The sequence below is a fragment of the Microcebus murinus genome, chromosome 17 (genome assembly GCF_040939455.1).
Source record: "Microcebus murinus isolate Inina chromosome 17, M.murinus_Inina_mat1.0, whole genome shotgun sequence".
Taxonomy (NCBI): domain Eukaryota; kingdom Metazoa; phylum Chordata; class Mammalia; order Primates; family Cheirogaleidae; genus Microcebus; species Microcebus murinus.
The window spans coordinates 41,941,464-41,955,765 of NC_134120.1; the positions used below are offsets into that span (position 1 = coordinate 41,941,464).

At 40.4% G+C, this 14,302-nt stretch overlaps 1 protein-coding gene across 1 annotated transcript in view; it reads left to right on the forward strand.

Moving 5' to 3' along the window:
- KCTD1 (potassium channel tetramerization domain containing 1) overlaps positions 1-14,302 on the forward strand; it is a 189,689-nt gene that overhangs the window by 19,532 nt on the left and 155,855 nt on the right. The gene's annotated exons all lie outside the window — the stretch shown is intronic.

The window sequence follows — 14,302 nt, forward strand, 5'->3', positions numbered from 1 at the left end:
TCACATGACAGGTTACATAACAGGGTAGGTTATATAACAGTTTCCCTTCCTGCTCTTGTGTCTTTTCTAGAATTTCCCATGAAGCTCCACCTATGCCATGCTAATTAGATGGTAATGAGCTCTAAGTCAGTTAAAGGTTACTAGGAACATTTTACCATGTATGTTTCCACCAGGGAACAGTTCCTAGCCACAATTTGATTCCTAGCTACAATTGGGTTCCTGCTATCCACCCCTAGCCACCTCCTTGCCACCTATTTACCCTGCACCAGACCTAATTATATGGTTCCTTGGTATGCATTCTCACTTGCTGCAGCAAGCTGAATAAATCGTCCTTTGCGTTACTAGAGGTGAGGTCTTAGTGGTCCTTGGCTGGGGACATCAACATAAGAGAACCTATCTCACAGGGCTATTGTAAACATTGATCACAACAGTGCCTGGTGGGTAGGGCGTTATTATTGTTTGGGAGCATTTCCCAGTCTTTCAGACCCATTCACCAAGTGTCCCACCTGGTAGCTCCTCACTCCACAAAGAGACTGTGCTCTTTGGATCAGTAACCTCAGCGTCACCTGAGGCTTGTTAGAAATGCACACTCTCAGGCCCCACCCCGAACTGACTGATGTGGTTTTTAACAAGATCCACAGGAGACTGGTATTATGTCTTGTTAGAGAACTGCTGCTGTAGCTTAAGGTGTCCATTCTCATGCCATATGCTCAGAACAGGGGAGAGGGGGAGGAAGATGGATGAAGGCTCCTGCAGCTGCCATGTAGCCATCTAAGCAAAGGTTAAGTCCCAGGGGATTTTCCAGCAATGGGTGTGGGCAGCCCAAGTGCATGGGAGCATGTCCAAATTGGGGGGATTCAACTGGCTGATTTCTTCATGAGCAACTCTAGTAGCAAGAATATATGTGTTCTGCAACCAATTTCATATTCATGTCTTCTTAGTATTTCACCCTAGCCCATAGGCAGGGGTCAGGGAAACCTATCATTCCCACTTTATAGACGAGAAGACTGAGCCTAAGAGATGCACAGGGTTTTGCTTAGTTTCACTTAGTAGCCAAATGGAGACAAGAGGTCAGGGACCAGGGTGAGGCACTTATGTTGGGCACAACATTTAAAGGGCACCAAAAAAATCCAGAAATTGAGATAAATAAGGTTTTAATGCAATATTTTCTGGAAATCAAAATTAATGCAAAAAAGCCAAGATGGGCAAAGTATCAAAGTAGTCCATAAAGACAAGGCTCAAGGAAGCTGGGATTAGGGTGAGGCAAGTGAGGCCAAACGGTGCAAAAGTAAGCTAGAATCCCATAGAAAATGTTGATATTTTTGTTCCATGTGGATTTTCTTACTTTAACTTTTTTTTTTTCAAATATTGTGTCTTTTGCTCTCTGAGTTTCTTAGCACTCCCTTAAATTTTGCCTCCCTCATCTCTGCTAGAGTCTCAGAAGGCATTTAGCAAGTGCCCAGGGTTGTGTGGTGTCATTTGTGGAGTTAGACCCCCTGGATTCAGACCCATGGTTGGCTGTGTCCTAGTGGTGTCGGTTTGAGAAAGTCAGTTTTAAGCTTTACAGCTTTAGTTCCTTCTCTATAAAAGAGACAGGGCCAAAGTTCGATTCAGTAAAAATAAAAAAGGACCAAAATTGATGTAGTCCAAATACAGAGCTCTGAAGTTCTAGTTTAATCCACATTTAAAATATCTGCAAGATTGACGCCTTTTCTTTGAGTAGTCCTCTATAAATATAAATTTTAGTTATATAAATGCATAAATGCTATTGGAACATACATACTGCTGTTTTTCGCTCAGTCTTTTCTTTTAGCTCGATGCCGCTTTGCTCCTCTTTTCCTTCCACCTCCTCTCTTTGTGACCCGAGTGAACACACCCGGTATGTATCTTTCCTTCCATGTGTTCCTCCATATTCCCATAGTGAGACACAGACACAACATACACATGCATGTACACATGTACGCATTTTGGTACAGAGGTTGGGATCATTGTTTCACAAAATGGGATTATATCATAAATGCTTTTCTACACCTTGCTTTTACACAATACCTTATAGAAATCCCTCCAAGCCAACTGGTGTAGCGCTTTTCTTTTTTCTTTTCTTTTCTTTTCCCTTTCCTTTCCTTGAGACAGAGTCTCACTTTGTTGCCCAGGCTAGAGTGAGTGCCGTGGCGTCAGGCTAACTCGCAGCAACCTCAAACTCCTGGGCTCAAGCAATCCTGCTGCCTCAGCCTCCCGAGTAGCTGGGACTACAGGCATGCGCCACCATGCCTGGCTCATTTTCTTTCTATAGTTTTAGTTGGCCAATTAATTTCTTTCTATTGTTAGTAGAGACGGGGTCTCGCTCTTGCTCAGGCTGGTTTCGAACTCCTGACCTCCAGTGATCCACCCGCCTCGGCCTCCCAGAGTGCTAGGATTACAGGCATGAGCCACCGCACCCGGCCTATTCTTTGCTTTTTCATTGGCAGAGTGCTAGTCCTTGATGTAGACTCTCAATGGTTCAAATTCCTGTTCTGTATTAATGAGGCTTCAATTTCCTCTCACTTCTTTGCCATTCTGAATACTGCTATAATTATACATTCTGATACATATATTCCAGTACTGTAAATTAGTTTTCCCTGTTCTAGGACTTGATATAAATAGAATCTTATAGTTTGGACTTTTGTGTCTGGCTAATTTTATCAACATAATGTTTTTGAGATTGAACTAGGCTGTTGTATGAAGGAGAGTTCTCTTCATTGCTAAGTAGCATTCCATTATATGCATATACCACAGTTTGTTTATTCTTCTGAGTATGTATATTTTAAATTTTAATTGATATTGCCACATTTCTTTCCCAAAATTCTGTGAAATTGACATTTTCACCTTGTAATATGTATTGTAGCTCTCCTTAATTTTGGCAAGCCTGATGGGCACAATGTGATGTCTCGTTATTACTTTAATTTGTATTTCCCTGACTATGGTAAATTCTGGCATCTTTTTGTACATTTGTTGACTCTCTGGATTTATGCTTCTGTAAACTGCCTTTTCTTATTTTTTCATCATTTTTCTATTGGATTGTGAAATTATAAAATCTCTTTCTATATTATGTAATTCTTTGTCATTTGGTTTATCAGTATTTTTTTTCCAAATCTATCATTTGTGTTTTGAATTTGTGTATAATATCTATTCCCATACACATGTAGAGGGTAATTTTTAAAATTTTATTCTTAATTGACAAATAATAATTGTATACATTTATGAGATCATACACACTTTTTTTTTTTTTTTTTTTTTTGAGACAGAGTCTCACTTTGTCGCCCAGGCTAGAGTGAGTGCCGTGGCGTCAGCCTGGCTCACAGCAACCTCAAACTCCTGGGCTCAAGCAATCCTGCTGCCTCAGCCTCCCGAGTAGCTGGGACTACAGGCATGCGCCACCATGCCTGGCTCATTTTTTCTATATATATTAGTTGGCCAATTAATTTCTTTCTATTTAGAGTAGAGACAGGGTCTCGCTCTTGCTCAGGCTGGTTTTGAACTCCTGACCTTGAGTGATCCGCCCATCTCGGCCTCCCAGAGTGCTAGGATTACAGCATACACACTTTTAATGTGGTCAACTATATTTTTCTTTTATACCCTCTGTGTTTTCCAATCTTGCTAAGATTTCTTTGTTTCTAGATTGTACATGAAGTCTTCTTCTGTAATAATGTGTTTTGTTTTTATTGTTTACAGTTAAGACTGTACACTCTGGGGAATGTATTTTTGTGTATGGTATAAAATAGGGATTTAATTTTATTTTATTTCAGATGGATAGACAGTTATACTGGTATTGTCTTTAACATAATGTATTGTTTTCCCACTAACGTAAACTACCACGCTTGATATACAATGCATGTTAAATTATCATATATAAGACTATTTCTGCATCCTCTTTTCTCTCTCACTGATCTATTTCTCATTCTCATACCAGTACCACATTTACTTCATAACAGCCTTGTCATATACCCTGATGTCTTCTAGGGCAATTCCCCGTGACTATTCTTTTTTATTCTTTTCCTGTTACTCTTGAGCATTTATTCTCAAATAATTAAATTTATTTCTTATGAAGTTTTAAATCATTTTATCTAGTCCCTTTCTTCCTCACTCCCCCCAAACTGTTGCAATTCTAAATTGCAATTGCATAAAATTTATATATTTCTCTGACAGAATTGAAAATTGTATGATATTTTATCTTTGCATCCAAGAATGTGATATATCTTTCCACTTGTTCAGATCTTGTTTTGTGAACTTTACTGACATTGAGTTTTCTTCATATACATGTCCCTTTATTATTAACTGTATCTGTAGATATTTTTCTCACTATTTTTATGAATAGAATATTTGTCCCTTTTTCATTTCTATATGCTTATTATTAGAATAGATGAAAGCTAATAATATATGTGCAGTTCTCTTCTATCCTCTTGTTCTTGCATTCTCTTATTAATTCTAATGCTTTTTTTAAAAAAAAAAAAGCTCAGGGTTTCTTAGATTTTCATATCATCAGAAAATATTTCTTTTTTTCAAGGTTTATTCCAGTTACTTATTTTGTTTCTTTTTGTTGTTGCATTCACTAGAACTTCCAAGACAAAGTCAAATTGTAATAGTCATAGCAGGCTTTCCTGTCTAGATCTTGATTTTAAATGAAATAGTTTTAATGTTGCCATTAGTAAGTACATTTGGTGGTGGGCATTTTTGGAAATATTTTTATTATATTTAAGTGATTTCCTCATAGTCATACTTAGTGTTTTATTGGGAGTGGCCGCTATATTGACTTTAATGCCTCTTAAGCTTTTATTGATAATATAATATTAATTTTCTCCTCTAATTTGTTGGAGTACAGCCACGTACCATATAATGACTCTTCAGTCAACAATGGGCCACATTTACAACAGTGGTCCCATAATATTGTAATACCTTATTTTTAACTCTACCTTTTCTATGTTTGGATATGTTTAGATACACAAATACTTGCCATTGTGTTACAATTGCCTACAGCATTCAGTAGAGGAACATGCTCTACAGGTTCTTAGCCTAGGAGCAATAGGCTATAACATACAGCCTAGGTGTGTACTAGGCTAGACCATGTAGGTTTGTGTAAGTACACTCTGTGATGTTTGCACAGTGATGAAATTGCCCAACAACACATTTCTCAGAACATATCCCTATCATTATTAAATGGTACATGACTGTAATGGCATGTTAATTTACTGATATTAAAATACTTTTGCATTCCTGGAATAAACCCTACCTGGTTTATTGATATGGGGTTTGATTCTATTCTATTTAGAATTTCTATATCATTATTTATATTAAATAAATAAAATACAGGTTTTCACAAAGGAGATTTTGACAAGTTTCAGTAAAATTAAAGATTATATTGTGTGACAGGTAACTGGAATATCATCACCATACATGTTATCAGTAAAGCCTATATAAGTGTTGGGAAGATATCAAAGGCATAGTAGCAGATAAGAAGTTTTCCAAAATTCTAAAATTTTGACTCAGAAGCTTAAATTTCCTCATTGACATAGTTGTTTTCTTTTTAATTGATAAGTATCCTTCATTCATTTTCAAGAAAATGTCTGCCAATTATTCAAGTCTCAATAACCATAGTGTGTCTGCCAATGGTCCTTTCAAGTAAAAGTGGTTTTCCATGACAAAGCAGCTAGTGTAGCTTGCAACTCAACCATACAAGTGCTTTTTTCCGTGAGACCACTTCTTACTTCAGTATGCAGGTGAAACGCTTTATGTATACTTTCCAGTTAGCAACACAGAATTTTTTTTTTTTTTTTTTTTTTTTGAGACAGAGTCTCGCTTTGTTGTCCAGGCTAGAGTGAGTGCCGTGGCGTCAGCCTAGCTCACAGCAACCTCAAACTCCTGGGCTCGAGTGATCCTTCTGCCTCAGCCTCCCGAGTAGCTGGGACTACAGGCATGCGCCACCATGCCCGGCTAATTTTTTTTTTTTTTATATATATATCAGTTGGCCAATTAATTTCTTTCTATTTATAGTAGAGACGGGGTCTCGCTCTTGCTCAGGCTGGTTTTGAACTCCTGACCTTGAGCAATCCGCCCGCCTCGGCCTCCCAAGAGCTAGGATTACAGGCGTGAGCCACAATGCCCGGCCCGGCAACACAGAATTTTAAGAAGACATGTACTCAAGAGTCGAGACGTAATAAAATTAATAATTTTTACTGCTTCATCAAGAACGTTCTTAAGTGAAACTGGCATTTTTTTTTTTAACTGTGAGTGTGCAGGAGTGAAAATACAATGATCACTCATACGTCTTGGTGCCATCGGTTATATTAGTGGAAGGCACCAGGGGTTTTATCCACTGTTGCTTTGGCACCATTCATGTAAATATCAACACAGTGCAAAAAGCAATAACGTCTTAGTATTATTAAGTATTATCTGAATATAGTTTTGACCTTGCTGATCTCCTGAATGGGTCTCAAGGGACGCCCCCTCCCAGTGTTCTGTAGACTACGCTTTGGGAACCACTGCTCTAGATAAATCGGGATCCCCTTTTGTTCCTTGGAAGGGCCAAGCTCTTTCTCACCTCTGGGACTTTGAGTGTGCTGGTGCCTCTAACTGGAATGCCGATCCCACAACACTTTGCCTGGTCAAAATTTTCCTCCACATCTTTGAGGTTGCAGTTTACATGTCTCTTTCACAAGGCCCACTACCGAAACTAGTCTCAGTTCTTCATGAATCCTTCTTGAATTACTTATGGTGACATTGATGGCACAAGATTGAGATATAAACGACACCAGGCTGTGTTCCATGCTCTCTTGACATTTCTATCATGGCTCTTATTACAATTTTAATTAACATATTATCTGTATGTTTATCCATTGATGTCTGCTCCCCCAAGAATGTAAGCTTTTGGCCTTGTCTACCTCGTCTGCCTCAGTATCCCCTGTACATTACTCACATATTGCAATCAACATTACTGAACAAATTGATGAGTGAGTGATGTGTTTTGCCTATGATGGGTTAGCTCAGCTGGTCAACTTGCAGGGCCGAGGCCAAGGTCATGGGCTGGATTTACTTTTCCCTGTTTCCTTCTATGGCTCCCATCACCGATTTTACTCCTCAAGCCTGCACTGCGGGTAAGCTGGGGTAAAAGGTGCAGGTGAATCAAGGCAAATCCATTGTCATTAGTAAGAAAAGCATTCCAGACCCCCACCTCCCTTAGTAATTTGTTGTGGATTTGTGGTCATCTGCGAAGCCAGAAAGACAACTCCAGCACTTCCTGACCTTCTGAGACCTACTTAAACTTCCTGAGACTGTGAAATCTTTCCTATTTATTCATTTCCTGAAAAGTCCCCTGGTCCCCCAGCAAATACACACGCCTTGCAGAACCTTGAAAAGTCATCGGAAACTCTCCAGCAGTTATGAGCCACAGTTTAAAAACCTCTGAACTAACAAAATTATCATTCTGTCCCAGATTTAAACCGAATTGTGGTGATTATAGCGTATACTCTGCAGTTCTGGTTGAGAGGGCAATTTAATTAGAAGCTTCTATCTTCAGGCTCTTATAACTCCACCCCATAACCCACCCCCCACAAAAAAATAATTCTTTAGGATGAAATTTCTAATGCTGTCTCTCAGCCTAAAGGTATATTTTCTTGTAGAAAGTTGAGTGAGATTTCATTTAGACTATTTTTAAAACTTAAGAAAAAGGGCAAAAAAGGGGATTTCACCACTGAAGAAATCACTGACATTTTTTTTTTTTTACTATTTTTTTCCCCCAAATGCAAACTGCTTCCTTTATAACTTTCAAGTTGTCCTTCTTAGTGCCTTTGGCACGTTGGAAGAAATTTGGTTGAGCTGTAATGAAGTTGTTCACAAGATGTGAATTGCTCCTAAGAAGATTTATTTTCCACTCTTTAAAAGAAACTTGCATGGAAATGATACATGAGGAATTACAATCAAAATCAGATCTATGAAAAAAGGTGTGTATGTATTATAGGTGCATTAGCATCTTACCAATGAAAAGTCATTGATCAACCACGTGGCCTCTCACTAGAAATGACCTTAGAAATCAATTAGTCCAGGTCTTTTGTTTTACAGGTAAGAAAACTGAGGTCCAAAGAGTCACATAAGCATTTTAGTCTGGATGAAAAATAAAATGGTTAACTAAAACATGTGTCTGATATAGAGAATATTGAATCACAAAGCAAAAGTAAATACTATGGCCACTTTACCATTGGAGGGAAAGGAGGGCCCCTAGCCCAGGGAAGGTTATGATTCTCACCCCCTCCCCTACCAGGTCACGTGATGGGAAGTGGGGTGGGGCCAAGGCACGCTCCTGGCAGCGCCAGATCCCTGTGGACACTGGCTTGTCTTCTTCTAGTCAGGCACGGATGGACAAGCATTTCCACCAACAAGTTCCTGGGTCCAGAGTGAGGACCAGGTGGCCCCTTTCCTTTATGGATAACGAAGTACAGTCATGGCTTCTATCAAAAGCCGCCAGGAATTTTTGGACTAGGTCACACATGCACTAATAACCCGTTGATCTTTTCAAATTATTTCACTAAAATCTAGCCACATGCATAAAATTCAAATGCAGCTTCCAAGCCTAAATTAAGTGTTATATTGTATACTGTTGTTTTTTGTTGTTGTTCTTGTTCTTTTAATAATTGGCTGCCCACAGCTAATTTAGATGACAGTCAAGTGACCAAAGATACATAGCTTCATTACAAGGGAGCATTTCCTTAGAGGGCTGAGCTTCCAAAAAGAGAATTTTTCTAGAACAATAACCAATGCATTGGGATAGATGGTGGCAGAGTTAAACTACAGTGTAATTTAAAACGATGTTGTCATGTGTTGAACCATATGACATTGCTGCTGTTTGGTATTTTTGACCCCACAAAAAATTACAGTTCTACATGGTTTCAATCTAATATTTTAAATACACCTCGGCAGGGAGATAGTGAATCTAGAAGCACAGTGTGTTTTCACAGCAGTTAAACTTACTGTCATCGAGCTTTTGTGATGAACACAACAAAAAACAAAAGATGCTCTCAAAGAGCATTGAATTGAAGAGAATCAATAAAATCATAAGAAAAAATTAGAAGGCCATAGAACACCTATGGGAGCTACTTTGCAAGTTCAAGTTTCCAAATGCAGAGGAAGGTATAGCCTTGGAATATTGTATCCAAGGGAAAAGGATCCTTAGCTCAGTCAGGGAAAGTTCAAGAAGGAGGTAGGGCATAAGTTAGGCCTTGAATTCTTCAAAAGGTGTATAGAAACAGGGGGATGTAGTTAAGGAAAGAGAAATAGGCATCATTATTTCAACTGCTCTCCCCTTTGCTCAGCCAGAGTGCCTCCTTACTGTTCCTGGAGCCCACCAAGCATTTTCCTGCCACAGGGCCTTTGCACTGGCTGTCCTCTTTGCCTGAAGTGTTCTTCCCTCTCATCTGCCCATGGCAAACTCCTGTTTCCCATTAAATACACCTCCTCAGAGAAGCCTTCCCTGACTACTCAATCTAAAGTCGCCTTTCCTCTGCCCAAGCCTTCTCTATCATTTTGTTTTGTTTTCTTCATTGAATTTACCAATATATAAAGTTATCTTGTTTGTGTATTTATTTCTTGTTTTCTGGTATGCCTCCTCCAAACCTTATAGTAGGAGGTTAGCTTCAGAAGAACAAGGACTTTGCTGGAACAGTGCCTGGTATGTGCTTAAGCAGTTGGGATGTGTTCGATTGCAAGCAACAGAGAGCCCGAATTGAGCTAGCTTCAATAATAAAAGGGTTTTCTTGGCTCATGAAACTACACAGTCCAGTGTCCCATGTCATTAAGGGAGGACTTAGTGTCTTTCCATGTCTTCATTCTGCTTTCCACGGTATCAGATTTAGGCTAAACCTCATGTTGGCAAAATGACCACAGCAGTTGCAGGTTTGACACTCACGCATACATCATCCAGGAGAGAGAGTCTCTCTGTCCTAGGATTCAGGAGTCCAAAGAGTACTCAGATTGGCCCCGTTTGGGTCACTCTGCATGCTCTGCTCAAAGCAGCAATGGGTGCCAGGGAAAGGGAACATGTGGGTTGGCTAAGCCAGCGTGGACTATGAAAGAGGAATTTCATCACTATTTGGTAGGCAATAAGAAGCCATGGCAGATTCTGAGTGGTGGCATAATAGAATGAAAGAAGCATCAGTCAACAGCGGTTTGCAGACTTAGTGAGAGGAAATGTCAGGGGTGCAGAGCGGGGCAGGGATGATCGGGGATGGGGCAGAGCTCTGGAGCCGGGGGGGGGGGGGGGTCAATCAATGAAGTGATTGTCAAAGCATGAAGCAGAAGACCCAGACCAGACATTAAAAATGAAAGACTGTAAAAGACAGCACAGATGTTCTAAATACACATTAACCAGATTGGATGGCTGATTGGATAGAGATGATGAATAAGAGGACTAAATAAAAGATGACCCATCTCCCCTAGAATAAAACCATTCCCTGGTTGGCCTACAGGACCCCAAGTGCCTCTTCTACCTGTGTCTTGCTGTCTTATCACTTGTTCACTGCCCCCATGTGACACTGGCCTTCTCTCAACTCCCCAGGGCCGGGCAAGCATTTCCTCCACCCCTCCATAACTGCCTCTGCCCTGCCCACCAGGTAGGCTCCTGCACCTGCTACAGGTCTCATCTTAAGTGTCACCTTCTCCAAGAAACCTCTGGCCACCCAAATCAGGTTCCACTCTCTCTCACACAGGCACGTGCACATGATTTGCAATTAAGAATCCTTTATGTCTTTATGGAACTCATCACCATTTATAATGGCGTATGTGTTTGTTGACCCCTCACCAGAGTTTAGCTCTATGGTAGGAAACAGAGACAGTGGCTAGCAAGGACTCCAGGGTCAGGTGTAGGTGACAAGGAGGACATTTAGTGTGCTATGTACCAGCAGGCATGAGTGCCAGGAAGAAGATGGTTTGTGGGAAGAAGATGAGGATGTTGATGGGGGCAAGTTGAGTCTATGGAAAATTCCCAAGTGAAGATACAAGTAGGAAGTAGCAGAACCTCCAAGGCTAGAGCTTGAGGAGATCTTAGCCCAGTGTTTCCCCAAAATCAGGCTCCTCTGTACCCACCCAACCCTCTCACATCTTCTTGTGCTCTCACCCAAGTCCTTACAACTTGGTTCTTCTTTGCCCTCCTTACCCTCTTGTCTTTCTTACCTCTGTGGTCTTCAGTAGAGAAGTTGGACGGCTCACAATCCATAGATCTACTGGACTGTGAAATGCTGGCCCTTCATAAGTCCCCTTATTTTGCAAATAAGAAAAATATGTCCCAGAAATGCTAAATGACTTCCTCAAAGCCGCACAGCTAGTTAGAGAGAAAACCTGGACGAGAATCCACGTTTTCTAAATTCCAGTTCCGGGCCCTTTCATTAGCCCAACCTCAGCACAGGAGTGGAGGTCAGGCCCTGGGATGGTTGCCAGAAATCCATGAACTTCTTGGCTCCTTTCTGGAACCAATTTAACTCTGCTGCCAAGAGGCCACAAAAAGTACATGAGGACCTTCACATGCCTATTGTGTTCCTAATTAACATGGATAAAAATGTGTTTTCTGGAATGCATGATGACACTATGAAAGAAGAACTTGGATATTCTAGTGCCTTTTAAGAAGAGAAATTGTATTATCAGCCCGACTCCATATTCACAGATCCTATTTAAAAACCAGCACTAGCAAAGATCAAGCTAGTCAACAGGTTGGCACTCACAGTGGCTCTGGCCTGCCCCCTGGTGCATTTTTCCTGTTAGTGCATCTCCTTAGGACAGCAGGGGTGGGGACGCAGGTGGGATTTTTCTTCCCCCTTCCTCCCCACCCTCCAACCCCGTTTCTTTCCTTGCAGTCCAAATTACAGATTCAGTTTCATGACAGCTTGGAATTTTGTGCGAACATGAATTTTTCCCCCCAGTTTTTAACCATGCATTCGACAGGTATTTGTGGAACAAGTAGGAAGTGCTGAGTTCAAGGACGGAGGCAAATGTGGCCCTCACTCCACAGAGCTTCCAGCCTGGCAGGGAAAGCACACGCTGACCCAGTGGTCCCTGGCGAGACTTGGGTGATGAAAGGGAAGGCACCAGGCGTTAGGGGAGCAATTATCAGGGGACCTATCCACATTCATCCAAACTAGTAAGGAGCACCCCTGTATTAGAAAAGAAAGAGGAAAAAAGAAACACACACACACACACACACACACACACACACACACACAAAGAAATGACTTCTGGACCATAGCTTTGTGAAGACTTCTTTTTCCCATCACGTGGGGGGCACCATTCTAAGAGTCTGAGGATGAGAGCTGTCCAGCAATGAAGCCAGCCACCACCTTTATCTTTCATTTCAAAATTACCATCAAATTAGCGATTTTGACCTCTGTCATAAAACAGTGGCTAACAGACATGTTATAGTTTTTCCCTAGGATTTACCTTCAGCAAATGCTGACTCAAGTGTGACTTTGGTTAGCCCAGTTCAGCAGAGAACAGCTGAGGACAATCTGTCATGCTCAATAAATACTTGTCACCTACCATGGAGAGCTTTCAGCCGCAATAATGGATTCAGTCGTCACTTCTCTCATTCCACCAAATCTTAGTGGCTACATTGTGCCAGACATTGTGGTAGGGTCTGATCATGACAGGAAAAAGACACCAGGAACCAAAAAGAACTCATCTTTGCCCTCAAAGAGCTCAGAGACCTGTGAGGAGAGAGATAAGCAAACTCCAATGACAACTGTGTGGGGTTTGCTTTTAAAGGATATTTTTTTTGGTTGATTATGTAGCTTCATATTCAGTGGTGGACGTTCATACAGAAAGCAAAAAAAATATGACATATTTTAGAACATTTTTATTTTATTTTAATGCTTCTAATAATTTTTTTAAATTTTAAGCTAGCTTTTAATTTAGTTTTATTTTATTTTTATGATAAGGAAAGTGCACACAATATACTACTGAGAAAAGACTGCATTAAAAGACAGAATGATTTTGCTACAAGTAACAGAAAACACAAGTAAAAGTGACTTAAATAAGAAGACCACTTGTCATCTCACAGACAGGGAGTCCAGAGAATGGCAATTTGGAGCTAGTGAATTTGGTGGCTTGACAGAACTCGATGTGCTGTTCATTTCTCCATGGTAGCACTCGCTGAGGGCTGGCAGTCACCTCCTTTATAATCTGAAGATGCAGACAGAGCCACATCCAGGGAAGGAGGGAAATTCTTCCCCAAGCTTCTGTTTAACAAGATCCCATCCACCCACAGACATCTCCTCAGCTTCCCCTGCCCACCACTGGGTCCTGAAGCACATGGCTGTGAGAAGCCAAAACAAAACCACTTGCTAATAGCAGTGAAAATGGGGGGAAATGGCTGTTCTTGGACAACCTGCAGTATCAACAATAATACATCTACATCACCCCCACAAATAAGCAAAGAGGTGCCACACACCAAAATGTTATTAGTGGCGTAACTGGGAGTCAATATTATTGGAGATTTGTCATTTTCTTTTTACTTTTCTATTTCCAAAAGAGGGCATGTATACTTTTTAAAATAAGAAGTGAAATCTATTGACAAAATCAAATAAAGAAATAAATAATACTTAGGGATAATCATTAAGGAAATCTTCTAACAGGAAGTATGGAGTAGGTACACCAGTAGCATCTACTATAGCTCCTGTATAGAAGGAACTTAACATCTACTTAGCAAAACAAGACACACCGAAGGATTTATAGATAGCAAGGGTATATACACACAACGTGTATCTAGTACTCAAAGTTAGAGACTAGACTAGTATCAATCATGCCAATTCTGCCAAATAGGCAATAATTATGCAAGAATTCAGGGAAGGCAGAAGATATGTAGAGCTTCCTTCTATAGCCCAGAAAAAAATGGGCACAGCTTCTCAAGCAGGATTATAAAACACTGATCTTTTTATTCTTAGAGGGAGCGCTAAAATAGACAATAGTTGTAATTTGTGAAGGGAAATATCCAACCACAAATGCAGTTCGTCTATGTATAATTTTCCCATATGTCAATATAGAAATGCAGCTACTTTCATTTTAAATAATAGCAACACTGATTTGGAAAACAGTTGAAACAGAACACTAATTGGATTTGCAGCACATCGAGTCCTGTACAGAACTGTAAATAAAATTTGCCAACAGAGTCAATCTTGAAACATTTTCTTGCCTTAAGGTCCTTCCCCATTCACATTTATCCTTGTCACAGGATCTGGGTGTCTGAGAAAGATGAAGATAGAGGCATCGTTTATTCTGAGAATGTATTCCTTGA